Source organism: Vitis riparia, chromosome 19, assembly GCF_004353265.1.
Source record: "Vitis riparia cultivar Riparia Gloire de Montpellier isolate 1030 chromosome 19, EGFV_Vit.rip_1.0, whole genome shotgun sequence".
Lineage (NCBI taxonomy): Eukaryota > Viridiplantae > Streptophyta > Magnoliopsida > Vitales > Vitaceae > Vitis > Vitis riparia.
The window spans coordinates 13,694,324-13,704,754 of NC_048449.1; the positions used below are offsets into that span (position 1 = coordinate 13,694,324).

The 10,431-nt window shown below is 25.9% G+C and overlaps 1 pseudogene; it reads left to right on the top strand.

Moving 5' to 3' along the window:
• Positions 1-1,309: 1,309 nt before the first annotated feature.
• LOC117908234 lies at positions 1,310-9,446 on the top strand (annotated as a pseudogene).
• Positions 9,447-10,431: the final 985 nt, after the last annotated feature.

Genomic DNA, 10,431 nt, shown 5'->3' on the forward strand with positions numbered 1-10,431 from the left:
TTGGTTTTCAAATAACCTTATGTTTCTCTTGATTTTACATAAGTAAGAATGAATTTTTCATAATTCCGAAATAATGAAATTTGTTAGACCAATTCATGCAAAATAAATTGGGCTTTGGTGGGAGGCCCAACATTAAAGAAATTTTACTTAAAATAAAAATGAACTTGAGTGAAATATCATGTGTGCCATAGGTGATTTCATATTCTATTTGGTGATGCATGTGATATATTTTATGTTCATTCTTGTGCACTAACCTCATTTCATGATAGCGCATTATTCGCTTGCTGCCAAGGTACGTACCCGCTCTCACTCTGACCATTCTTTACTCTTTGTTTTGGCTGCCAATGTATGATAATCTTTTGGTATCCACGTTTAATCAACCAATTGTCACACGTGCTTCATTTTATTAGTAGAGACTCATTTTTAGGGACTTAGAGGGGTGCTATGGTCTTTACCTTACATTTCCAATAAGTAACTTGACCCCAAACCCCGATTTGGTTTTTCGCATACCACATTTTCCAAATAAAGAGTTACACTTAGGGTTTTCTTTCTTATTTTGTTTACCCTTTAAAAATAAAACAAAAATAAGCGGTAACTACAAGTCATTTTCTTAATAAATAAATCAATTTTCAAATAAAAAGCGAATTCGCCATCAAGTGGGAACGCATCGTGCAAAATGCGGGGTCCACATGTTTATATGTTTAACATTTCATAAATATATTTAAATGGTTCATTAATTGTAATGAAATTATAATTTGAAATTTAAAAAAAAAAAAATTCTTGTATAATTTTTAGTCAAATTTTTTTGTTCCATTTGTCATCGGTGCACTTGCCCCTCTTGCGTTCACTCCCTAACTCCACCATAGCAAGGGAAACTTTTGGAATTGAAAGAATAAAGAATGGAAATGGAAATGGAAATGCAAATGTCATCTTTTTTTTCTTGTCGATAACCGAAAACTAACTTCAATGGTTTTTAAAAAGTATTAAGAAAAAATAAAATTAAGAGCAATCAATTTTTTTTTTATCTAATTTTATCATGAAAAATATTAAGAAAAAAATTAAAATTAATTAGTAAATTAAAATTAAGAGTATGCAAACAGATAGTGCTTTGTTACATCAATCTCTTCAAATTAAGTGCATGAATTTGGTGGGAAGTAGTGATCAGCTCACTAACAAAACCTAATTAAAACCAGAAAGATAAAACAGACGAACGCGACAAACAGTCATTAATTATTTGGAAGATAGACCGAACATAACATGTTACTAGTTATGGCGTGATTAGATACACCCTTTGGCTACTACCCTTGTAATGGAGAACAACAAAATCGGCATGGTTGGTGAGATTGATGCTATTGTTTTCAGTCATTATACAGCTCAAAATTTATCTCTTATAAGTATGAGAGATAAATACGATTATTGTTGACAAGGGCATTGAATTTGAGCAAGTAAACGCATCATATCAATTGAAGCAAGATAGAAATTAAAAATTTGACGCCTCAAATCAATCCTTGTGGGAGGTCTTAGTCCAAATTTTCTGATGGTATTTTGGTTTTGTAGGGATGACCAAATTATTTTCAATGGGATCATACTCTAAATAGCTTATTTCACAGCTCCAGGGGCTACTCACATGCCCTTATGGAGAGCAGATGGTGTGGAGTTTCTGTATTACTGATTTCACAGGGCTCTACACCATCATTATCTCTACTCACGTTACCATTCTCATCACCATTCATCTATTGTCACCGAGTTTTCTCCAATTGCCTTTCTTCGATCTCTTAGAAATTTGAAAGTTATAAATTAGCTTTAATATTACTCCTGGTGCATTCAATTTTTTATTTTACTAAAAAAAAAAATCATATATTTCTTCCATTTTAAGAAGGGAAAATTATGTTAAATTTTATGCAGAGTTTTAAAAAAATGGAAAATAAATATTCTCTAAAAATATTAAAATTTTAGGCATTATTAGGTTTTGATAATATCGTCTTTGACCTAAAACTACAAAAAATAATAAACATTTTTGGATCATTTGATATGATTTAAAACATGGAAAGGTGGATTCGCATGGAACATTTATTTTCATGTCAAGACACTTTTCCCAATGAAAAATCTATCACCTCCACTATAAGAAATCATAAATTATGGTGGATTCAACCATTCAGGTCATGCATGCACACGCCGTAAACACAATTATGGTGACTAAAAAGTCCAGTGATTTAAGTGATATTTATTTTTTGACTTAATAAAAAAATAAATATGTGGATTTTTTTTTTAATTTAGTTAAAAATAATTGGTTGGTATTAATTAACATAATTAAATTGAACAATTGATAACAAGTTCATTTTAATCATGTTGATTGATATCAATAAATTACTTTTAATTTAATAAAAAAAAAATATTTTGTATTTTTCTATTCTATCAAAAAATAAACACCACCTTAGTTTGACATCAGAACTAAAACTTTTCAATGTATTAGGTAGCATTAAACCATACAACTTTTCGACCAATAGAATTAAAACTTTCAAAACAACCTTATCACAATAAAAGTGTAATTATATATATATGGAGTACGTATACATTTTTAAATGTTATTATTTGTAATTTTATATTTTGGTCTCCCTCATTTATTCCTTTGTTTAGTGGTTTAAATCTTATTACACATATTTAAGAAGGAGAAATTTTAATGGGAGAATTGTGTTTTGGGCCCAATTGGGCCCAAAAATTAACATTTGGTTCATATAACTTCTATAATTGATGAAAATGATATAAGATGTTAAAAAACTAATATATCCTTCAAATTTCCTTATATTACATTTTAAGGATATAAAATAGTGATAGACTAAAATACCCAATAACCTTTCACATAAGTTTTTTTTGTTGTCTTTATTGCACCACTATTCATGCAACCATAATAATTCTATTTTAATAATTTGGATTTTTCATTGTTTTTAATTTTTTTTATAAATAATTGAAAATCAACAATATTTTCTATTTTAAATTATAAATAAAGAAAAATTATGTTCAAAACTATTTTAAAAAATATTTTCTAAAAAAATGGTAATATGATTTATATTTTTTATATTTTCTTTTTGAAAAAACATTTAATTAAAAAATGAAAACTATTTTTAAAAATAAAAATTGAAAACCTTGTTTAGTACTATTTTTTATATGAAAATAATAAAAAAAATTAAATTTCATTAATTGATTATCAATTTTTATTTTTTCCATTAGTTATTTTAATAATAAAAAAAATATAGTATGTTTACAATTAAACAAAGAAATTGATATGTGTTTTTTGTGAGACTATCTTTTACATGAAAAATAATTAAATAACTAGATTATATATATTTATTACTCTTTTTTAATTTTATTTTCTTTATTTATTTTTTGTCTAATAGAAAATTTTAATATATCCACAATTAACAAAGCAATAAATCAATTGTGCACATTTTAATCTAGTAAAATAAATTACTTTCTAATTTAAATAAATAAAATGAAATAAGTAAATAAATTTGGGGTTATTTCTATTTTTTAACATATCTTATATCAATATTTTTTATGGTTAAATAAATTTATTTATTTATTTTTTCTTTAATTCCAAAAATAAAATGAAATAAATAAATAAATTTGGTATTTTCTAACTAATCTTACATTCATATTTCTTATGGTTAAATAAATTTTTTATTCTTTTTTCTTTATTTCCAAAAATAAAATGAAATAAATAAATAAACTTGGCTTAAATAATAGTTTTTAAGTAATTTTTTTGTTTGATTTTTAATTTCATTTTGCATTGAAAATAAAATAAAATAACGTTTTATTTGTTTTAATTATTTTAAATGCCAAATTATTGGGAACATATTTTACACACTCATGTGGATATAATTTATACATATATATGAAATTTATACCATTATATAAGGTTATTACACTAATTGTACAAGGGGTATACAAAACTGTACATTTTGAACAACTTTTTTTTTTTTTTTTCTTGTCATCTAAGGATTATACGTTCTCCTACCACAAATTCTTTTATTTCATGTACTTTATTTAACTCGCATATAACAATTCAAATACTTACCTTAATAATGATGTTTAGAGAAAAATTTTGTTTTTACGTTTTATATCATTTTTTAAATCAAACTATTGGAAACATAGTTCACACATCATATATGGCACATAATGTATGCATATGAATGAAATTTGCACAATTGTACAAGGGTGTTATACTAACTGTATAAGGTAAATGTTCAATTGGACAAGGCAAATGTTCTAACTGTACAAGACAAATGTTCTAACTATACAAGGAGTATACAAGGCTATCCTTTGTGAAAGATTTTAATTAATTTTGGACAACTTTTTTTTTTGACTTGTCATCTAAGGATTGTACACTCTTAAGGTACACATTCCTCTATTACACACTCATTTTATGCACTTTATTTAACTCGCACATGATAATTCGAATACTTATCCCACTAATGATGTTTGAGATAAAATTTTATTTTTCCATCTTCCACCATTTTTGGAAACAAACCAATGAAAATATGGTTAACCTACCTATGGTTACACATTGAGTAGGGGGTATATGGAATTTGAGTCACTGTACAAGGTATTTACACTAAGTGTACATGACAAATATACTAACTGTACAAAGGTGTACACGACTATTATTTGTGAAGGATTTTAAGTGATTTTGAAAAACTTGTTTGTTTATTTCCCCTAACCGAGGATAAATGACATTCCTTACACACATTGGTTAAGCATACATTCATCTCATGCACTTTATTTAACTTGTATATGGTCATTTGAATAGGTACCTCACTTATGATGATTGTAAAACAAAATTATACAATAATTTTTCTTCTTTTTTAAAACCAAACCAATGCAAACATGGTTAACCGACCTATTGTCAGATATTCATGAGATGATGTATGAAATTTGAGTTATTGTACAAGGGTATTACACTAACTGTACAAGACAAATTTACTAATTGTATAAGGGTATACAAGATTACTTTTTGTTAAAGATTTCAAGTGATTTTGAAAAACTTTCCCATTTTTTTCTACTTAAAGATTTTTTCCCCACTCAAGAATTGTTTCGAATTTTATTTTTAAATTTCATCATCAAAATTTTGTAATTGCATATTTTGTTTTGTAGTTTTAGCAATGTTCTTTCTTTCCACTATTTTTTTTTTTTTTTGTGAAATTTTATCCAAATGAATTTATATTTAAAATTATAATCATATTTATCAAATTTTTACTAAGATTATCTTTAATTCTTTTAATATATTTATACTCATTTATTTAAAAAATGAAAAACTAATTTTTTTGTAAATATGTTCTATTACCTTTCAAGTAAAAAATTAGATAAGTTTGAAAGTTAATAAAAAAAAATTAAATACCACTTTCAATAATTTTTAGATAAAATTTTATATAATATATTTATTTGAAATTTAATTTCTAAAGTTTAACTAAAAATTATATTGACAATTTTCTTGTTGTAAGTCAAAATACTTTGCATTAGTCTATCTAAATAAGAAAATTATTAATATAATATTAGAACTTCATATCTTAGTATTTTTTTTATAAATTTATCTTTTTAAAATTTAAAATAAAAACATTAAAAATTAAAAAGCTAAAAGGATATATATAATAAAGTGAAGTGATAGTCAATTTTTAAATTTTTTAAAATATGGTTAATGTAAAAAATATAAAAAATAATTAAAAATAAGAGAAAAATATAATTGAAAGGGTAATATAAATTTAAAATAAAAATGAAAATTAAACTAAAAGATAAAAAATATTTGGATGAAAAATCCCAAAATTTTTATCATTGCTTATAATAAGAACAAAAAGATTCAATATCTTTAAAAATGAAAAACAAAAAAACATTATTACTTTTTATTTGATATAAAATAGAAATATAGATTGGAAGAAAAAAAAAAAAGAAAAGTTAGAAATAAGTAATTCTAGGGAATAGAAAAGGGCAAAAAAAAAAAAAAAAAAAAACAAAAAAAAATTTGAAATTCACACTTACTTGTGCCTATGTAAGGTGAGGGTATTTTAAGGATTAATGAAAGACAATATCCTTCATCTTAATTTTCATACTTTATTTGGGTCTTGAGCTTAAATATGCATCAAATGTTAATTTTTGGGTCCAGTTGGGTCCAAAACACAATTCTCCCATTTTTATTAGATTCTTACCATTATGATAACTTAATATTTTTCTTTCATTAATAAATTATGCTGTTAAATTGTATGACAGCTGTCATTCCTCCATTTGCGGAGCATATTGGATATTTTCTATTGTTTTTTATACCATTTCTGACCGTAATTTTCACCGGAACAAGCTCTATTGTAGCTTTGTTTGGCTATACTTCTTATATTGATTTCATGAACAACATGGGGCATTGCAACTTCGAGCTTGTGCCCAAGTGGCTCTTCTCCATATTTCCTTTCCTCAAGTATCTTATGTATACCCCCTCGTAAGTCCCACCTACCATCACTCAATGCTTGTCTTTAATTTAATATCTCTTGTTTTACAATGTAATATAGAAACTAGTAGTATTAAATTAGTCTCATGTGTTTGGAGACATTCAATTAAAAAAGAAAGAAAAAAGTAAATTGAAGTCACATGCCTATTAAAAAGATAAAAATTTTGATAAATAACGATATATCGATACTTAGATTTTATAGATATATAAGAAATATTAGTAAAATATTAATGAATATTTTGACAAAAATATCGATGAGATAAAAATGGTTCAAAATTTATAAAAAAAAGTTTGAAAAAAACTTTTAAAAATGATAAAATAAGTAAAAATACTCATGTTAAAGTTATATATAAGAAAATTAAAAATAAAATCAAGAGTAGTGACATTACCTTATATTCAAATTTAATTTATCTTGTTCAAATGTCTCACATTAGAGTTACATAAAACATTTGAAAACATAATATTATCTACATACAACGAAGAAGAAATATGATTTTTGAAAATTAGAAAATGTTAAAAGGAGTGTATTTAATTGGCAATGGACCACCCATGATAGTTGTATACGGGACCCCCACATGTAACCATGATGAATATAGAGTCCAAGGTGGTACCACTACACATGTTTGGCACTCGTAGGTGACAACATATTTAATGTAACATTAATTGGTATGATAACTATTTGGAAGAAAAATCTATCCTATGATTCCTTTTAATTATTAAGAATAAGGTTCTTTTTGTCGTTATAAATGGTTGTTCATGAGGAAATTAAGAAACATTTACAACAAAAAGTTTTTAATTAGCAAGATTATTTTATTAATTTTTCTCTTTCTTTATTATACGATCACTTATATGTTTTTTATTTTTTTTTTCAATTATAAATTTATTTTTTTCGCACATCTCTAGTCCCTTACCATTTAGATTGCTTGATATGGGAAGATCTGATAAAGATTATTAAATATAGATAGATTCAATAATATTAAAAATAAAATATCTTATAATCATAATGAAGAGTGCATTTGACAATGATTTTAAAAAGTGTTTTTAACTTTTCTAATACTTGAAAGATAAAAATTTTCAAGTGTTAAAAAAGATAAAAACACTTCATAGAATCACTATCAAACGCACCCAAAGTACACAAAGATGCACATGTTTGTTTGTGAAAGAAGGGACATTTTTGTTTTCTTGCTTTTATAAAGAGGTTAAATACTAAATTCTACCAAAATCCATATCATGGGGACCAAACTATATCTTCAAAATTGGATTGTAGAACAACTGTTGAGCATTTTACTTATGATTTAAAAATAAAATAAGATTTGACGCATCAAATTGATGTAGAAGCTATAAAATAAACGCAAGAACCAAATTAACCAATATTTACTACTTTTATTTAAAAGAAAAAGAAGAAAAAAAATTAGAATTGAAAATTTGACAAATTGATCACCGAAATATAAGTGCTCAAATTAGTATTTGAATAACAAAGTTGTAGAGGTATAATGTCTATAAAATAAAATTAATTAGGAGGTGTGTTTTATAAAAGAAAGAACCAATAAAAAAGAGTACTAATATTAGTTTGTTATATTTTTCATGTTTGAAAAATTATATATTCATTTTATGATGATGAATGATTTTAGCTCCTTCAAGTTTCAGGTTTCACTCTCTGCACCATACCCAACTCCAGACCAATTACTCACTCTTCATGCCATTCTATGACTACATGTATGATACTGTGGACAAATATTCAAATGTATTATATGAAAAATCACTTACAAGGACTGAAAAATCGCTTGATGTAGTGCATCTCACCTATCTCACAACGCCAGACTCTATTTATCATCTAAGGCTAGGTTTTGCATCTTTGGCCTCCAAGCCATACATATCCAAATGGTACTTGAGACTAATGTGGCCTCTAGCATATTGGTATATGATGTTGATTTGGATGTGTTCTCGCACATTTGTTCTTGAAAGGAACTATTTCAACAAACTCAAGTTACAAACATGGGTCATTCCAAAATATAAGATTCAAGTAAGAATTATCTTTTCTTGTTAGTTTGTTTTGCATTTGGATATATTTCATGTTCTTGTTTTCTATTCTTGAAATAAAAATAAAAATAATAAGTTTTGTAAGATTCAAAACTCTTAGGGACTTACACTAAAAAAAATATTGATTTAAAAATCATTTAAAAATTTAAAAGTTTTTTAAAGTAAAATTTTAAAATATAAGATAAATCTATATTTTTTTATACAAGGAGTTCCAATTGTATATAAAAAAATAAAATAAAAATTTATTATTAGATCCAAACTAACAGTTAGGGGGCGTTTGGTAAAACTTAATACTTATTACTTAATGACTTAAGTTGACTTTAAATTAAATCATACATAAGTTATTAATTTAAAACTTATTCCTTAATTTTTACTTTAAATATTAATGTTGTTTAATAAAATGAATTTAAAATTTATTTTAAATCATCAAATTGACATATTTGTTCTTCTAAATTATAATTAGGGTAAAGGGGGTCAAAGGAACAATGGAGGTCATAGAATAACAAAAGAGATCGTATATGTAACTAGAGCAAATGCTGGTAAAAAAGTAAAATGAAGATGTGGACTTAAAAATAAATTAATTATTTTTATTTATTATTTAAAGTTGTTTTTTACTTTAAATCATACCATTAAATTGTTTTATCAAACATACTTAATTTATTTAATGACTTAAATCAAATTATTAAGTCACTTTTAATTAATAAGTCAGTTTAGCAAACACCTACTAACTCTAACCCTTGTTTTTTATTATTTAAGAATGACTTATTATTAGTTAGTTATTATTTATTGAATCAATTTTTGAGTTGTGTAGTACTCCTTGAAATGGCAAAATGAACCCATCAATATCTTGATTGAAGAAGCCATATTGGATGCAGAGGAAAGAGGCATTAAAGTGTCAAGTTTAGGTTTTCTCAACTAGGCAAGTTATTACTCTTTTACCCTTTTTAGTTCCAATATATATTTTTTTTCTTTAGTTCTCCCATTCCTTTTAGTTCCCTTTCATGCATGGATGTAGGGTATTATATAATGACTTGACTCTCCCATATGGAGATTGTTTGCTTTAAATATAGCATTGCCCTATATGGATATTGTCTGGTTTAATATAATGCTAAGAATTGATAAAGGATATCACATAGAGGGATATTATAAATCCCTCTATGTGAATATTGCTCCCTTTAATATGGTTCTAGGAATTGACTAAGATATTACAAATGTCCCTTGTGATTATAGGAAGAAATAAACACATGTTTGGAGGCCCTCTCTCATGTGTAGATTGTTAAGAGATAGTTTCATATGGTTACAAGATGTACATGTGTCATATGCTCATTGGTTTTCTTCTATTATTGTTAGAGAATTTGTTAGTTAGGTCTACTATATATATTACCCTATAAATGGCATAATAGAGAGAGAAAAATAAAAAACAGAAAATCACTTTACCATTCTCAGTTCTATTACCTTCCTTTCTCATCTCTGTTTACTTTCTTTACATGGTATCAAAGCTCTTGAGTTGCATCTTGAACTGATCAATCTTGGCACGAGTTTGAGCAGCAAAGAAAACCTCTAATTTCTCCCAAATCTAAAAAGAAGTTACACATCCAACCATTCTCGTTAAAAGCCCTTTGAACATCGATGAAAGGAGCTAAGAGACTAGTAATTGGTCCTATTGTTCCCAATCAGAGAAATCTTGATTGATTTTACCACTTGTTTCATCTGTGGAAGAAAGAAATTTTGGAGGAGTGGTATCGATTCCATTGATGAACTTTGAAAGCTTGTAACCCTTGATTGCAGCTTCAACTTGTTGATGCCAAATCAAAAAATTATTTTGATCAAGTTTTATGGAGATCGAGTGATTGAAGAAAATTGGAACAAATTGGGATGAGAACGAAGAGGTGGGGGTGAGGGAA